The sequence below is a fragment of the Zonotrichia albicollis genome, chromosome 3 (genome assembly GCF_047830755.1).
Source record: "Zonotrichia albicollis isolate bZonAlb1 chromosome 3, bZonAlb1.hap1, whole genome shotgun sequence".
Lineage (NCBI taxonomy): Eukaryota > Metazoa > Chordata > Aves > Passeriformes > Passerellidae > Zonotrichia > Zonotrichia albicollis.
Window position 1 is genome coordinate 47,396,166 of NC_133821.1, and position 17,640 is coordinate 47,413,805.

At 39.3% G+C, this 17,640-nt stretch overlaps 1 protein-coding gene across 7 annotated transcripts in view; it reads left to right on the top strand.

Moving 5' to 3' along the window:
• LTBP1 (latent transforming growth factor beta binding protein 1) overlaps positions 1-17,640 on the top strand; it is a 188,828-nt gene that overhangs the window by 18,986 nt on the left and 152,202 nt on the right. The gene's annotated exons all lie outside the window — the stretch shown is intronic.

Consider the following 17,640-nt stretch of genomic DNA (forward strand, 5'->3'; position numbering starts at 1 on the left):
GTGATTATAGAGTTCTGCACCTGAGTCATCATAGGCTCCTGACAACAAAGTGCCACTTCCTTTCCAAAGCTGCAGCTGGGAGCGGAGATCATTGGACACTCCCAGTGTTATTTGTTGTCTCATAACCCCTTTATAAGGTTTTTTCTCCCTCCTAAACACTCTAATTCTTTGTACTAACTGTGGATCAATCTACAAGCTCAACTAGGTTTCTACGTGTCTTCTGTAATAAGAGAAATTTACATTAATTTCTTTGGAGCTCTAAGCCATAAGCCAGTGTCTTCTTTGAGAAGGTAGCACACTGAGGGCTTTAGGAACAAATACATCCACAGTCTTGAAAAACAGAGAAATTGCCACCCAGTTTTAGTATTTCCTTGTACTTCGAGTCCAGTTCTGTTCCTATCAGTGAAGCAAGGTTTATTGAAGTGACTAATATGAAGGGGAAATTTCCAGTAAAATCATCAGGCTTTTTTTCCTGTTCCTTCCTCTCCAGACCAGCTGGACTCATCACCTGGTGTCTCTGCTTGGCCCCATAAAGAGCTGTGCAACAGACCAGTACAAAAGGCCAGACAATTCCTGCCTTGTCAGTACTGATTCCTGTAGAATGTACTTTCTTTTTTCTCCCTCCCTCTACGCAAAAATATTCTCATGAATTTTTCTTTCTGTTTCAATAAAGGCCAATTGTCCAAATTGGATAGTAAAATATACTTTAAAAAAAATGAAGGGGGGGAAGAAAGATAAAATAATGTAATTTGTTCTTGCCTGAAAAAAAGAATTGTCATCTTCTAAGCACTCTAAAACTGTACTCAGAAGGTTTGTGGTGGCCTGTAGAGAAGGCTTACTTTCCTGGGATAATGTCAGGGATAAAGGGCTCTGTGAAAAAAAAAAAAAAAAAAAAAAAAAAGAAGATAAGTTGATATTTTTCTCTGCTGCTATGATAGTTGTTGGGCTGTGATGCTCAAAGTATTTCTAGAAAATACCTATTTTATGCTTCACTGAAATCTCTTTACCTGCTTGCATGAGACATCATCACAGATGCAGAGGAAGCAACTTCGGACTGACAAAGCCAGTCACCTGTTACCTGCTATACAAAGTGCCTCTGCATGCTCCCATGTGCAGTGGGCTTTGTTGCTCATATGAGCCTTCTCAGCCTAGGATTTTCTTACAACTGTAGAGAGACTTATTCAGGTAGAACTGTTATTCTTTGAGATCACAAGAAGCTGAGTCTCTTTCAGTCAGCTTGATATTGGCATGGGAAAATGGGAAACCGAGTCTCTGGAGTCCTGAGAATGCCAGCCTGCAACCTTGGCTGAAGGTGTTGGAGCTGGAGAGGAAAAGGACTGCACAAACCAAAGCTGTTCTATCAAGTGCTGCAGAAGGTGGATGCTTAGATACAGCTGTTGAAATGAGTGCTAGTGATAGTTCCCATGGATGACTATTAGGACAAGATCTTTCTGAGGTCAGGTCTCTAACACTGAGAGGGGCAGACAGACAGTTCCTGTTTTTCCTTTTTGGAGATGTTGGGTCTTGTATGTTGTGTGAGACTGCCCAGAAACTTTTGGACTGGCTTTTCCTGTTCCCACTCCTGGAAAGCGGAGTCATCCACACTGTCAGTGTGGTGGGTGTGCTGAGCTGGACACTGCCGCTGTGCAGTCAAGGACTGGACTGGTGAGAGCCAGGGCAGAACCCAACCTGGAACACCTAAATTAGCTCCTAGAGGAGGCTTGCCTCTACAGAGCTTCTGTTTTGCCATTCTCTGACAATTTTTTTCTGTTTTATATAGCAATGCAACTTTTCCAACACATCAAGATGTGTTCCTGCATGCTTTCGTAGGATCATGGTGGCAGTGATATTTAGGAAAGCAGGGAATTAATTTATTTCTTTCCAGATATCTTTTTTTGAAGAATAAGGTGCTGAACAGAAGGAGAGCTGGAGAGAGATTAATTTCCTGGAATATCCTGGATTCAGCAAGTCTGTCATAGCTGTGCTCTGAAGATGGATATACTGTCAGGTACAAGGTCTCGTCTCAGAAAAATGTTAGCAGAAGGTATAGATGGCTGTAATTGAAAACAAGTGGTGTTTCAGAAACAAAAATCTGCTTCTTATTGGAACCTGTAGGGAATTCTGATCTCAGTAACAGGCATGCTTTGTGGGCCTGAATTCCTGTGATAGCTCTCCAGTAACTCTGGGTGTTCCTTTCACATCTCGTGTTCTCACTTGTTGGCAACAGGATAGCTCCAACAGCTTGATTTTGTGCATTTACCATCTGTGTGAGCAGAACTTTTTTTATTAAGGGATCTTTCTAGTACAGTTTTGCAAATGATCACCAGAAAGAGTACAGAATCAACCAACTGGAGCTCAGTAACACACTGAGGTGTCACAGCATTGCTCCTTCAGCCTCCTTTGGAGGGAGGCGGTGACGACATGTGAAAATCTGCTTTAAAGTTGGACAAAACAAAGCTCATCAAAGGAGTGGTGAGCACACACACTCCAGGTGACAGATTTGGACTTACTGGTGTGCCTTATGTGCCCAGAAATCTCTACTGAGAGGTCCCTTCCAAACCTGTGCTCCTGGGTCACTGGCTCTAGTCCCATGCTGTGACAGGCAGATGTATTGCCTGCTAATTTTAGTCAGCCTATCAGTTGTCGTAAAGCTGGTTTTTGACTTCTATTCCAAGATGTAGTATTTTTTCCAGTTTAAACTATTTTTTCCCAATTTTAACTAGTTGATGGAAAATCAGTGTGAATTTAGATTGGAAAAAGCATGCCTGAAAGAAAAACTGGACGTACTGTTGTGACCCTGCTGAAATCAACAACATAGGACAGTCATAATAGAAAATTGAATACCTACTTGGTATAATATATAATTGTAAGTTAAATGTTTACATATATATTTCAAATCTGTACAGATTGACTTTGAATTGTGCAAACTCCTATAGTCTGAGGATCACAGTAAAGTAGAAGAGAATGCTCTTTTGGCTATTTCCTCTCTTGCAAACCAGTTGTTTTTTTGTACCTTTGACTGCATGTAATTTATTTTTTAGAACTTCTGGTTCTGAAGATTGGTTAATATGATGGTGCATCAGGTAATGGTCTAAAAAAGATTATAACAGGCTTTTTGAAGCTAGTGTGGCAGTAGCATCTGGAGGACATACTTTTCCACCACCATTATGATAGTTTTGTACTAAAGATGGACAGAGCAAGAAAAACTCTTTATTTACAAGAGCCCTCCACTTGAGCTTAAGTGTGGAGTCCATTTGAAAATAATTTATGGAAGCTCTTGATCATATTGAACTTCTGTCCAAAAAGACCTTGCCTGACTTTTTTTAAGGAAACATTTTTAAGAACAGCAGAGATAAAACTTAGTTTGGAAGTATGAAGCAGTTGGATCCAACCCTTTGCTTATAGCAGGATGACTTACAAGAGGTTGCTCTGGGCTTTGTGCGGTTGAGCTTTGAATGCTTTCAAGATTGCAGGGTTGGAGATCTCCAGTATTTGCAGGTTTCTGTTGCAGTGTTTGACTACCCTCAAGAGAAAAAAGTATTCTCCTTTTATAGTTGAAGTTTCCATTGTTGCGCATTTATTGTTATCTGTGTCTTTTTGCTGTATTCCTCCAAGAAGTCTGGCTCAGCCTCCTCTACAGATTCTCAAGAGGCAGTTGTAGATCTCAGTATCATCCCCTTGAGCTATTCTTTTTTTTAAGAACTGAGAAATCTTTCTCCTCTTATGTTGTGAGTCCAGTCTCTGGCAGTCTTGGTGGCCCTCTGCTGGCCTTGCTCCCCTGTGCTGCTGTCTTGATTTGGGGAGTCCAAAACTGGCCACAGTATTTGACATGTTGTTTCACGCGTGCATGATGGAGGCAGTAATCACTTCCTTGACCTGTGTGACTGTGCTGCTGCCCAGTATGAGATTGGCATTATTCATGTGAGGATATGCTGCTGACACCTGTTCAACTCATCCACCAGGACTCCCACTTTTTGTAGGGCTGCTTTCCAGCCATTTTGGTGCCAAATCTTGCACAGAGATACAATCATGGATTGCCCTCTGGTGCTTCAGAGCTTGGTCTGTAAGTTGTGGGCTTCTGGTTCTGCCCTCCTAGAGCCCAGTGGCAGAGCTGTTTGAGCTTGTATTGGCACCGTGTGTTACTGTTCACAGACTGAAAATGTAGCTGTAGTGGTCAGAGGTGAGATTTTCCCAGCAGTTCTTGAGCTCACTGCTTTGTGTCAGGGAGATGAAAAACTGGTGTTCTGTCTGCAGGTTATGCTGACGTCTGCATCCCTTCAGTATAGACTTCTAACATGTAATGAACTCATGCTGTGCTTGTCTTAGGATTGCTAGCACAAGGTGGCCCCAGGGAGAATCAGGAAAGTAACTTCTACATTGTGAGCTCTTTGGGGTGGGTCCTGAAATGCCTTTTGCACAGTGTTCAAAAGATACTTGCTGCAGGGAAGCACAGTGTACCCTATTAGCCATCAACTTATTAATGTTCTTCCAAATTGTAAAGCGTTTGTAGAGAGTTTGTAAAGTTTGTAAGACTTGTAAAGAGTTTATGCAGATCAGTTGTCCATGTTATCCTGTAAGGCACATTCCTTTTGAGAATATCAGTGTACACTTCCCTCTCACAATCCCAGCAACTTGAACACACTCCATGAAGTAAAGTTAACTTTTAATTAACTTGTCATTAAATCTTGGGGTTTTTTGGAATGCTGCTGGAATATGTTTATGCTCCTCTATGTCAATACAGCAAAAAGAGACAGTGATTTAGGCAAATTCCGTGTGTGCGGAGATCATTGTCTCACTTTCAAGGCACTTCTTTTCAGGAAAAAAAATTGCCTCTAAGCTGTACTGGTGCTGTCAGCTCAGTTGAAAGGCAGACAGTAAGCCACCATTTCAAGCCATAGCATTTTTAATTTTTTTTTCTAATTTAAAAACATATGTGCCTGACCATTCAGTGTTTGAATGCATAGGTGAGGAGGGCTTTAATGAGGAGCTCTTATTGTTATTTGTTACTATGTTGCAATATGGTCTGTTTTCTTCCAAAGTGGCTTTTTCTGGTTGTGGTTTGGCTTTTTTGGTTTGCTTGGCCTTTTTTTTTTTTGTAACTATTGGAACTTACACTATTTATCATCAAACAATTATTTCAGGAGATGTTGGGAAACTATCAGAAGAACTTCTTTCCAGAGGCTTGGTGAGGCTGAAGGAGCACAGCTTTTCTTGGAAAGCGTGACAGTGTGTTTTCAGTTTCACAAAAACATATTTGTATTGTTAAAGTTTGATTTGGTATATTGCTGTTGTGTCATTCACAACATTGTGGCATTTGGTACCTTTGGTATTAATAAGGTCTCTCTGTTAGCAAGTGTGTTTGATGGTAAAACAATTATGCAACAATTTTATACCTAACTGAGACTTTTTAGCCAAACAGATAAAAGTAACCCATTCAGGTTACTCAAAGCAAGCTACTGTGCTACAGCAATGATGATGGGATCTGGCTCAAATAAAATCAATGCTGCAAATAGCCGTTTTCCCTGCAGCAAATGGGAATAGTTTTCATGTGATTTTTCATTCTCTTCTTTAGAGTTGTGAATAGAGTTCAGTAGCTTGATTTGGAAAACTGTCTCCTGTGAATGCACATCTGTACCTTTAACTTGCAAAGGAAGAAAAACAATGTGAGAATAATGATCAAATGATCACTGAACCAGGGACATTTTCCTCTGTTTCAGGTATTTTTACTTGAAAATGTTTGTAGATATCTTCAGTCTTGGTGTCATAAATCTTGCTTAATATTTTATCTAAAGCCCTTTAAATTATTAGCCCTTCCAATTATTAGCTGCTCCTATTAGCTGATTTATAGATCTTGTGTATCAGTATAACTTTTGGTATTGTTTTAACGTGCAGTCACTATTGAGACTCAGTTGTTAATGACCTTACTAAATAGATAACAAAGACACAAAGAAGCCCTCTTCAGGGGTTTTACTTATCTGCTACCCTGGCAAAATGCTCACCAAATGAATTAACAATCTTCATTAAGATGATGGAGACTGGCCTTAGACAAAGGCAGATGTATCTTCAGGCACATGTATCAAACAGTATCCTAATCAGTCTGTCTGATTAATTACAAATGCCTCATTGATTTCATTGTTATGAATAGTCTGCTCTGCTCATGATTTAGGAACCCTGAGAGACACGTATTTCATCTCCAGTGAGCTTACTTTCTTCAGTGCTAGTCCAGGTACTTCACTGTGAAGCAGTTTCTACTTTACCCAAGCTCCATAGAGCGTTACCTGTGCCATGTACTTCGATCAATTCTGCCCAGGAATCCAAAATTACCGTTTTATACAAAGTGTAATCAGTTGCTAATCTAACCACTTCTAAGGAGTTTATTGCTCATGTCATCTTGTGCTGAAGTTCAGGGATTACTGTTCATCAGTACCTGTAGAGACTGGTATTTCTTTTTTGTGTAACTGGTGAAGAGCGCTAGGCAGATGGAGGAGGTGGGCTCTTCTGCTGGTGTTATTGTTCAAGTACACATTGAGACTCTGTAACCAGCCAGCAATCTATTAGAGGGACTCTGCAGTAGATCCTTGTTTGTTTCCCATCAATCTCATTTTCCCTGAATTAGCCCTGAGAGCTGTCCTGGAGAGCCAGAATGTGAACTGTTGGCTAATTTCAGTGTGCAGCACAGTGTTGTTTCTGAAGACAAGTCTGCAGGTGTGCCCAGAAGTTTTGTAGGCAGCTGAATTATGACTACTTGACACTGAGTTAAGCAACTTCCTACACTAAGCAGAGAACCTATTGTTGCTCAGAAATTACATTTTCTATGTGATATACTAGGAAAATTAATACCTTTGGAGTAATAGCTCAACAAAGCATTGTAGTTACTGAAGAGAAACATAACAAAGCATCATTTCTGATGCTCAGACATGAAGTTTGTAGAACAAATAAAGTATCTGCAATAAGCCAGTGTTTGCTACAGCCCTGTTTTTACTAGTGTAGTCTATAAATTTGAAAATATCTTCTCCAGTTGTGGACAGAAAAAAATCTTTTCTGATAGACTTTTATCTATTGTATTTTTTTTTTTAAAGTACTGTCTTTAAAACTTACCATGCAGCTGGGAAACAGACGTTATTAAAACCTCTAGCACCACTGGAAGATATTAACAGGAATTCTTTGTCAGCTTGGATGCTGTGAGAAATTATGTTTCAGTCTTGTCAGGGATTTTTTAAGTGTTTTATAGAAAAGTCTGCTTTTGGATATTCCATGTGCTGCTTTTGTATTTTTTGTTTCATTAAAGAAACTGAAGATACAGTTCTGTATGTTCTGTGTCAAGAAAAGCGATTTTGTTTAAAAGAGATAGTGTTAGTACATACTATAATGTCATTGGGCAGTAGGTGGCAAGCTTTGCTTTTCCTTCTACTTAAGGTTTATTTTCATGTTGCAGAATGCCAGAATTTTTAGAGGAGTGGTTTAAATTCACTGGATGATGTCATTTATTGGCAGCACATTTTTTTAACAATCTCTTTTGTTCATTGTGGATAATTGTCTTGCTATTGAATACTGAAGGAAAGCCTCTTTTCAAATGATGGATGCAAATCAAGAAGTGTGAGCTCTGTTGCATTGTCTCATGACTTCTGTGGGCAGATTACTAATAGACATTATACAAATGAGGTGAAGTCACAGTCAATCTGAAACTATTTGCGTTCTTCTTGTTCAGTTCTGTTGTGGACTGCAGTTACAGCTAGGGGCAAGGGGGAGCAACACCCACTTTTAGTACAATATTTTCCTGTATTCTATCCCTGTAACTAGTTAATCTAAAGAAAAAATAATAGAATATTTATTTGTCTGTCTTACGTTGTGTCATGTCCTGTTCTGGTCTGTGTGCTCACACCCTCCCTTTCATTCCCCCGAATTGCTGTAGCTGTCCTCACAAACTCTGCCTGCTCTGCCGATGTGTTGGATTCAGCATGGGGACAATAAAACAGCAGCAAACTGTCCAGCTAAAGCTAAGGTTGTGTGGAAAGGGCAATGCTGGAGTGCTTGTCTTTAGGAACTTCTCTTGGGGGTGACTGCTCAGACTTCCTGCCTTGAGCAAATGGCCTGGCAGCTGATGAATTACTGATCAGCTCTGTATCTTTACCAAGGATACCAGGGATGTAGAACTTCTGCTCCTATGCTGTTCATCTCAGCTGTTTTCCAACTTAGACATTCTGGTCTCTAGAACAGTTTTTACTCATTAGCCAAGTTAATTATTTAAGTGTGCTCATAATGAATGAGCTAGAGTTCTTCTTGCTTTGCTGTTGAAGTTTTGGGGAAGTTTGTTCTGGATTAAAAATTTTACATGCCTCTCTTTCTCACTCACTCCATCCTAGGTGCACTTTATAATAATTGCTCTGAGGAAGATCAGCTGTTTTGGATACCCTTGATCCCAAACATCAACAGAGTAATTAAATTATGCACTTCTAGAAATTCTAAAACACTAATTAACATTTTCTTCTTATTATGGTACGGCATTCTGCAAGGAGAGGTCTCCTCATGTACATAGAGGTTCCATATGAATTTGCATTTTCACTGCTGAAGCTTTGTGTCTTCACAAAGGAGGACAATTCCTAATGAAGATCAGAACTGTTTGGGGACTGGTAATGCAGACATGAGCTGTCAGTTGAGGCCATGGTTAATTTCATTGCTGCAGGAGCACTAGGCTAAAAGGATCTTTGGCATCCACTCTTGGTAAATTGAGACCAGTTTTTGAGATCCTGATACTGTGGTTAACTCTCGCTTCTGTAGTCTTTGGCAGTGCTGTGATCTGTGTGTGCTAGAACAAAAACTGGTTCAAAGGTAGTTACTCATCTCTTTGTGCTGCCAGGCACTGAGTCAGCCCTCAAAAGCACCTCCATTCATCATTCTGGGGAAATGTAGTCATCGGGCTGCAGGAGCTGAAGTCACTGTTTGGTTCAAATGGCTGGTCTCCCTCAGGGCTGGGATCATTCGTGTTGACAGAGAACGTGGAGATGATTTTTTGATTACAGTAATGTCAATCTTGTCTTGGTGTCCTTTTTGAACACTGCTAGTGCACATTTTAGTGCTAATCCATTGAGCTAACAGATAATTTGTTGTTACCTCTGTTGGACTGGCTACTTTCTGTTAATTGGGTTGTAGTAGACTTGAGTCTACACACTATGGCCTTAAATGCGGTGTGAAAGGCAAAAGCCCCTGTGGCTATTACAAAATGGGTTAATAATTTGATAGGTCTTGTTAGCTCACAGTGGTGTGAGAAGTGGGCAGATCATTATGGCAAAGAGCCTTGAGGAAGCCTTTAGTGTTTTAGTGGACCAAGTCCAGTCTGTTCTAATGACTGGTTTATAATGTCTTTTGAATGTGAACATTTGTGATATCTATCACTGTTTCTTCAGATTTCCTCAAGTGTTTGGGTTGAAATGTTTGAGGCTTCAAGTATCCACTTCTGTTGAGAGTTCCACGCAGATTCTTTTCAATGGACTGGACCCAGATAGCATCTGGCCATGTCAGCTACTGTGCAGTGAACTTGTGTCCACCAGAAAAGCAGAGGTATCTTGGAAAGAATGTTGAAAATATAAAGTATCAGTACTGCAGCAGCATGCAGGGCACTCAGAGGATGCAGCTGCAGTCCTGTACTTCAAACTATTGCTGTTCAAACTATTGCTGTTCCTGAGATGACATTGCCTGCCTTTGCTGGAATATCTTGTTTTATCCACACTTTAGCTATCCTCTAGTTAAGTGAACATCTCACAAACAGCTGTTAGAGGATATTCAGTCTTTTCATTAGTATCTTTGACAGGAAAAGCATTCTCAGAAATAAAATCTTCTTGATACAGAGACTTAAATTATTGGGAGCCAACAGAGATCTCAAGCCAGCCAGAGCTTATTCCAGACAAGAGAAGAAAGCTATTCTGTGTTGTAGCAGCAGCCAGTTGTTTAATGATTTTTTGTGTCTGTGTGACATCACTGGCCTGAGTAAAGTTTTGGTGCAAGAAAAGGGTGGTCAGTGTTGGAGTACTACGAGGGAAGCTGTTGCCTGCCCATGCTGTAGAACAATTGCCACTTCTAATTTCATCTTGAGTGTGAGGGAAGGATCAACCAAATGCTTGCAGGAGAATCCTCCACCCCTTCCCCTGTCATTCACGACTCTTCTGTCAGGAAGCTAACACAGACAAGCTTCATTACAGCAAGAGAGAGAAAACAGCTCTGTTGAGATTCCAGTCAGTCTCTTAAGAGCTTACTGTGTTTGATTAACCTCTCCAGGCATCGTGCATGAATTGCAACAGTCTGTACGAAAAACCTGTGTTGCACATGAACACTAAGGACAGCTAATGCCCGTCTAATTTTGATGTGGAGTTTGTTGTTGTTGTTGAAAGTTACTGTATTCTTCTCTATTTGGTGTTATTTTGCCTAGAGTACTACAAAATAGAGAGAATAGGTAGAATCTTGTTTTAACTTCCACAAGTTTTGTATGAGAATTTTCTGGTTGAATGATTTATTAGTGTTGCCTGTCAGTTCAGCCTCCTTCTCTTGTGCTTCAATCTGAAACAGATCCTGAGAATCCCTCAGAAAGAAAGGTTTAAGAACCTTTCTAAGTGCATTTGCGAACTTAGATGAGAAGAATTAATTGGGACTGTCTTCTTTGGTCTTCTATTAAAGAAGACCAAAGAAAACAGTCCCATCTTGGTACTAATTCTTGAAGTTATAATGCTTCATGGAGTGGCACAGACATGTCTGATTCAGTTGCCTCCCCTGTTTAAAACCACACTGTTTTATTTTCCATTTCTCACTGTTACCTGTTTGTTACCAACTCTTGCTTTGCTCTTTACTTGAGTGTGCTGACTTGATAAAAGTCATGACTGCATTATTCAGAGCTGTATACTTTCTTTCCCAGTTTTTGACTTTAAAATTCTTCTGTGGTACTTGTAGTTCCATCAATCTTGAAGTGGAATTTTTTCTTCCATACAGCAGCACTCTGTTCCAGTTTCTGACAATTCTGAAGTGTCCCCTATGTTTTTACCATTTTGTGAGCTATGCAGCAAAACTGTCAACCTCTCTGGCACCTTGTTTGTTCAGACTTAGCAAAAAGTGTTAAATTTTTAGTACATGGGACAAATGTGCTGTCAATTGGCACTTTCCCATAATCCCAGAGTGGCTTGGTTTGCAAGGGGCCTTCAAAGACCATCTTGTTCCAACTTCCCTGTCATAGACAGGGAGCCTTTCACTGGAACAGATTGCCCAAAGCCCCATCTGCCTTTAACTCCTCTAGGAATAGGGCATCCACAACTTTTCCGGGCAAGCAGGTATGCTGCCTTACCACCCTCATTGTAAAATGTTTTCTTTATGTCCCTGTCTCAGTTCAGTTGCCCCCTGCCCTTTCAATATAACACATAAGAAGTAAATGCCTTTATAATACACAATTCCAAAATATTTAATAGCGCAATATGTTACAAATATCAAGTTCTTAAGAAGTAGTCTAAAATTGTGGTAGGGGGACCAGTCAACCAGTAAGTACTTCTATTCTTACATCAGCTTCCTAGTTACAAAATTTATAGTCTTAATACATTTACTTTTTTTTGTTTAATTTCACTGATTCCCAACACACACATTCCCAACAGGATACTGCTCAACTACTTTCTGAACCACACTCCCAGATGGCTTTGGAGCAAAGCTAATACTTCAGTGATCTTCAGTAATTGCCTCTGGGTAGCAGTATCTTGAGTCTAGAATCCCTTTAGCTTTAAGCACTTTCTAAAGTACTTTTAGAACATGACAGTTTTTGGGAGCCTAAAATTCTTACCTTTATGGGTTTTACACTGGGTGAGCTCTTTCCTTAGACCATTTTGTGTTTTATAACCTCTATGTGCTTCTGGAAAAGGTAGCAAACAGACTTAAACTGTGTTCAATTCTAATCTGATCTTTAATACTACTATAAAATGGATGCTGTTCTGATTTCTGCATGATGGACAAGGATAGTTGTAGAATCGATGCCAGTGCCAAATTAATACTGATGGTGAAGCAGAAATACATATATACATTTATGTACTGGAGCAAAAGCTCTGGTGTCTGTGTTGCTTCCTGAACTGGAACCTCAAACCTCTGAACTGAAGGTCAGCTGGTCACTGGAGTCCCAGCTGTGCCTCCTTACTCTTCGAACGGCTTCTGTTGTTATTATGTAATGCCTGTTTGGGTATTCCAGCTGTTGCACACATGCAGATCCTTAAGAAGCCAAGTCCCCCCATTCCCCCTTTTGCTATTCCAGTGGCTTACAGCGGCTTTTCACTGTAGAATACGCTTTGAATCCTGAAGAGTTTTCCTTCTGTTGCACCCTGGAGGGCTGTATCTATAAACTTTTTTTGTTCCAATGTTCTATTTAGAAATCCAGTGAATTCCTAAATTGGATTGTCTTTTGATGTGCTTCTGGAAGTGATATTAGAAATAAATATAACCCACAGCTGTACAGTCAGAACATTTCTAATGGGAATTCAGGTGATGAAGACTCTGAAGAACTTCAGATTGTAAAAGGAAAAAGAGGTGTATAAATTCAGCCATGTAATTACTTAATTTTTTTCCCTTTCCCTCCTTCCCTTCTTCTCAGTCATTGCCAATTTCCACTATAATTGAAAGAGTAGAGGATAATTCTGTGTGCTCCTTGTAAAGGAGATTGTTTTGGGGTGATTCCAGAGTAGTCAGTCAGTCCTTTTTATAACAGTCTCCCTCAAGGGATGGCATCACATAGGATTTCAGGTTCTCCTTGAAGGAGAGGGAGACACACAGTCTTCCTATCCAGCCAAGTGAGTGGAAAGTCCCAGACTTACTGTCCCTGAAGTGAATAGAAATTGATGGAAACCCTGAGCTCTGTGAAGTTACCCACTGTGAGGGTTGCTCTGTACAGGGCAGCAGCACGTTGTCGTGTGTAGTCTTGCTTTTTCTACATGATGCATAGTTCATTCATGCCAGGATGAGACTTTATAGCTGCCATCTGCTTAATTGATATTTCCTTGTGTTGTGTTGAAAATGAAGCAAACACAAAAAATTATCTGAGGGAGCTCTGGTGACAAATTTTCGCTTTGAGATGTTTGTTAGGCTCTTGGAGCGTCTCTTCTTTAATTCCCACGTGTTGTAGTGACTATGGTGTCACTGTATGATCCTTGCACTGTAATTTCTGCACTTCCGGGTGTTTCTGAAGTGTTTCCCATGGCAAGATGGAATTCAGGTTGAGATGCCTAAGGCTTATACTCCATTACAAGTAATATTATGGAAAAAGTAAATGCGTTATCTACTGTTCTTTTGTATTTTAACACTATTAGTTTTCTTTAAAAGTTTAAAGCAGCAGCTACTGATGATTGTACTTTTTTCTAAATGCTTTTAAGTAGCTCTTTCTGAGAACTGCCATTTTAATGTTATTCATAGTAAACAAGGTTGTTCTAAGAAATGATAAGAGCGTGCAATTGTTTAAAAAGTAGCTATGGAAACTACAGGATTTTCAATTTAATATGAACATTCATTGCTTTTATTGGCTGTGCTCCCTTCTTGAAACTGACGTGCTTCATAGGCACTCTACAACATTTCTAATTAATTTAATTTTCTTTAAATGGGCAAAATATTCATCCTGATTAAGATAAAGTTTTAAAACATAGGACAGCTGTTTGCTTAGTTTTCTGTTTGTTTTTTTAAAGTCATAAATAGAATCTTTTTCTCTTCCAAGCTGGAAATATCTGGTAAAGAAACTTTTCTTCTTGAAACAAGACCAAGAGTGGCAAATTACAGCTTTAAGTCATTTAAGGCAAAAGACTTGTCTCATGTATGTTACAAAACATGTCCTGAAGGCTACAGGAGTTGGGTACCTAGACTTGAAGGTTCAGAGTTTAGTGGGCATAACTTCCAGTTTCTTAGATTACATTATTTACACTGCATGTCTAACACAAGTGGTTAAACAGTACCATTTTACTTAGATAATGACATTTAAAAAAATACTTGAGTAGTTATTTTCTCATTAAACGGGGTGGGGGGGGAGATTCTTCCAGTTTAAAAGAATGAAACCAGAGACAATAAAAGCTGCTGATTGCCACACATTTCTTTCTGTTAAGTCTGTGGTGGCTGCACAGTTCTAGATAGAAAATACCGTGGGAAAACTTGTTAAATGTTTCTATTTCTACAAGTTTGCTTCAAAGCTGGAGTTAATTTTTGATGCTGAGAGGGGTAGATTATAAGCTCTGAGCATACTTGTTGTCAGGTTCCTTGACATGTTGAATTTGGTGTGGCTCTCCTAGGTTTGTGTCTCTTGAATGCATTTGTGAAGTTCTAAAATACCAGTGATTCACATCGCAAGTCGTTGCTCTTCTGATTCAACATCCTCCTGGTACACAGAGTATAATGCAGTTACAGTCATTCAAAAGAGATTTATTGGCTTTCCTAGCTGTATAGAAAACAGTATGCATGTGTTCTTAAAATCTTTTTGACATGGTAGTGCTTGCTAGAAAAGGCTTATTTGTCAACTTTTAGCATGCCTGACACAAGCTTCCAGAAGTATTATCTGCTCTTAAACATGTGCTATGAGGAACCATAGCTACTTTTGGCTGGGGCTGCGAAAGTCACATAAATAGTTTTAGATTCAGTTAAACTGTGAATTACAGTGGTTGTCTTCTGAAAACATTTAATTTTAATTGTCAAACTTGTTACAGAGAATTGAAGAAGTAATATGTGCCTCTATTGTAAAATTCAAATGTCAGCTCTTGGCTTTTCTGATCCTTTCTGCTTCTCTTCCTCCTATCCCCTCCTATGTTATTGGGGGAAAAACCAAAATGAAACCAGAAAATCCCCCAATAACCCATATAGTTTAAATCAGTTGCAGTTGTTGTGCACTATATTTATTGTAATTGTTTTTTAAATTGTTTTATAATTTAGTAAAATTAAATTATTGTAGCTTGTGTGCAGTACTCTGTGTGTCAGACTCATACAGAATGTTTTGGCATTCACAGAAGCTGTAGTTAAGAACTGAAGTTCTTAACTACACTAGGCAGGAAAAGTAGTTATGGCTGGAAGTATGGCCCAAATTTTACCCTTTGGTATGTTGTTATAAAATACCGTTCTCTTTACTGTTGTGTGTTATTTCACAGACATTAATATAGCACTCAGAACTGGGAAACTACAGAGCTTCATATAGTGCAGAACAAGAGGAACTTGTAAGAATTACAGCAGCTTGTGGTTTGAGCTACAGAACAGAGAGCACGAACAAATTTAAGGGCACTTTGAAAATCAAAATACTCTCAGCATCCAGCTAATTAATTATGCTATGTGTCCTGTAGTTTGAAATCGGGTATTTTTTCAGGTGCTTGGTGCATTTTATCTTCATTTCTGTCAGGGAAGATAGCTGGGATATTTCTTGGCTTATTGTTAAGTATATTTGTGCTGTATCAAGAGTCAAGCTGAACTAAAAAAAGCTACTCTTTGATAACAAGTATGCACAGGAGATATTTTGCTGTAACTATGTTGCTTTAATTGTGAAAACATGACTCTACCGTAATAGTTTCTATTTCCATGTATGTGGAATTCTGTGTATGAGATAAAACTTCTTGTAAGCTAAGAAGCAACAGGCTGTAAGCATTCCAAAAGGTCAGCAAGCCAGCTCTGCTTATGAACATCCAAAGCCAAATAACGTAGATAGATTGTGGCTCCCGTGTGGAGCTTTTTGCCTTTTCCCCCCCTCCCAACCTTGTGTTTCATTTCTAGCCCCAGTCCCAGGCTGATACTGGCAGCAGAGGATTGTCATCTGCCTGCCTAACAGAATCAGTAGTCACCCATCATTATCCTGAGCAGGGTGGTTGGACAAGCTGCTCTGTGTGCAGGATGCTCCTGCTATCTCCCCATGGCTGCAAGGAAGTGGGGTCTTGCACCAATCCATTTCTGGGCATCTCCCCTGGAAGGCAGGCTGTGGTTGTAAGTGCCTGTGGGTGCTTCAGCCATGTCCCACCTCCAACAGGAGCCCATCTCCGTGTGACAGGCTGCAGGAGGGAGCACAGGGCTTGGGTCTCTTCTGGTCAGCTGGAAGGGCAGAGCCAGGGCCTTCATCCACCCTGCCTGTTGACTCTGGCTGTGCACAGTGGAGCCGAGAGCATTTGCTCTTTGGTCATGGATGTGATCAGCTGGGAGAAGGAAGGTGTTTGAACAAGCTGAGTCCAAAGTAGTGTTTAAAGTACTGGAGATGAGTAGCAACCCCTCCATCTTTGACTCTTTGTTCAAAAGTAGTGTGTTAAGCCCAGGGATTCTAAACAGCTACTTCTTTTCATCATTAAATTATGTATAAGAGTAGGTACCTATGGTATTTATTGCTGGAGTTGCCAAAAATAGCACTGAGCAGGAAGTCCTGCCAAAAAACTCCAAGTGTTAAGAAATACTAGCCAATTACAGGAACATTCAAGTGCTGGAAACAGGAAGAATGTACTCAGTATCATCGTGATTCAAATTAGTGAAGTGGCCTGGGAATGTGTAATGTCGGTTTCATAGAAGTATCCAGATTTTTCTGACATCCTGGTTGCTTTACCAAGGTAGAGGTGAATTTGCCTTAGGCAGAACCAGCAATTCTCTTTGGCAGGAATGCCAGTTTCCAAAAGTTCAGAGGAACAAGTTCAGCCAGGCTGCTGAGTTTGTGTAATTCACAAACCAGCTGGCACCACAGAATGTTTCTAAAATACAGCCTATTATCAGTGATCCTGAGATGGTACTATTTTATTTATATTCCAACCATCTCAGTGGATTTTGTTTGCAAGTTGTCTGTTTTAGTATGTTCATAAGGTTGTTTGATCAGTTTTGTGGTTCAACATGTATTAGACTATGCAAATATTGTGAAGAGTAAATTTTCTGTTTGTTTTGGCAGGAAGCTGTTATTGTCAATCATCCTATTTGAAAATACAAATTCTGATCTGCTTTATAATTGAGACGCCTCTTTTAGTAACAGAATAACTTTATCCTTTTCTATGGAGCACAAAATATGGCCAAATAAAAGATGGCTTTTCAGTTCTGTTGAAACCGTGTTTTAATTTTCAGAATTCTATAAGAAAATTCAAGAGGGTAATGCTGTACTTAAATTTTTCAAGTTAATAAACTTAGTTATAGCACATGCTCTTTCAAGTCATACCATAAACAAATGAGTTTCTAGAGATGAATTGTACATCTGAATTGTTTCGTTGTGAAAGGTGCATAATTATTTGCTTTTTTCTTTTATTTTCCCCCTAGAAAATAAAAACCACAAATAGTATGTAATGAAAATATTAAAAAAATTTAACAAATAGTTACCTTCAGTTTTTAAATTTATTTTTATGTTTCTATATTACTGTGATGAATAAGCAGCTTTAAAATATTGAAATCATATGAGATATTTATTGATAGTATTCTTTAATTAGGTGTGTTTATTTTGTGATTCATTATGCATGCAGTTCCCTAGCTAAATAGTGTACTATTTCCAGAAGTGAAGTCTGCTTTTTCTGGTTTGCTGAGCAGTCACTGGATGTTTTAAGATAATTTAAATTAAGTTTAATATATTTAGGAGTTCAAGCATGTATTTCTTTGAACTCATTAACGAGGATAGAAAAAAGAACTCTAGCAGACAATTTCAATAACGAAGCACACAAA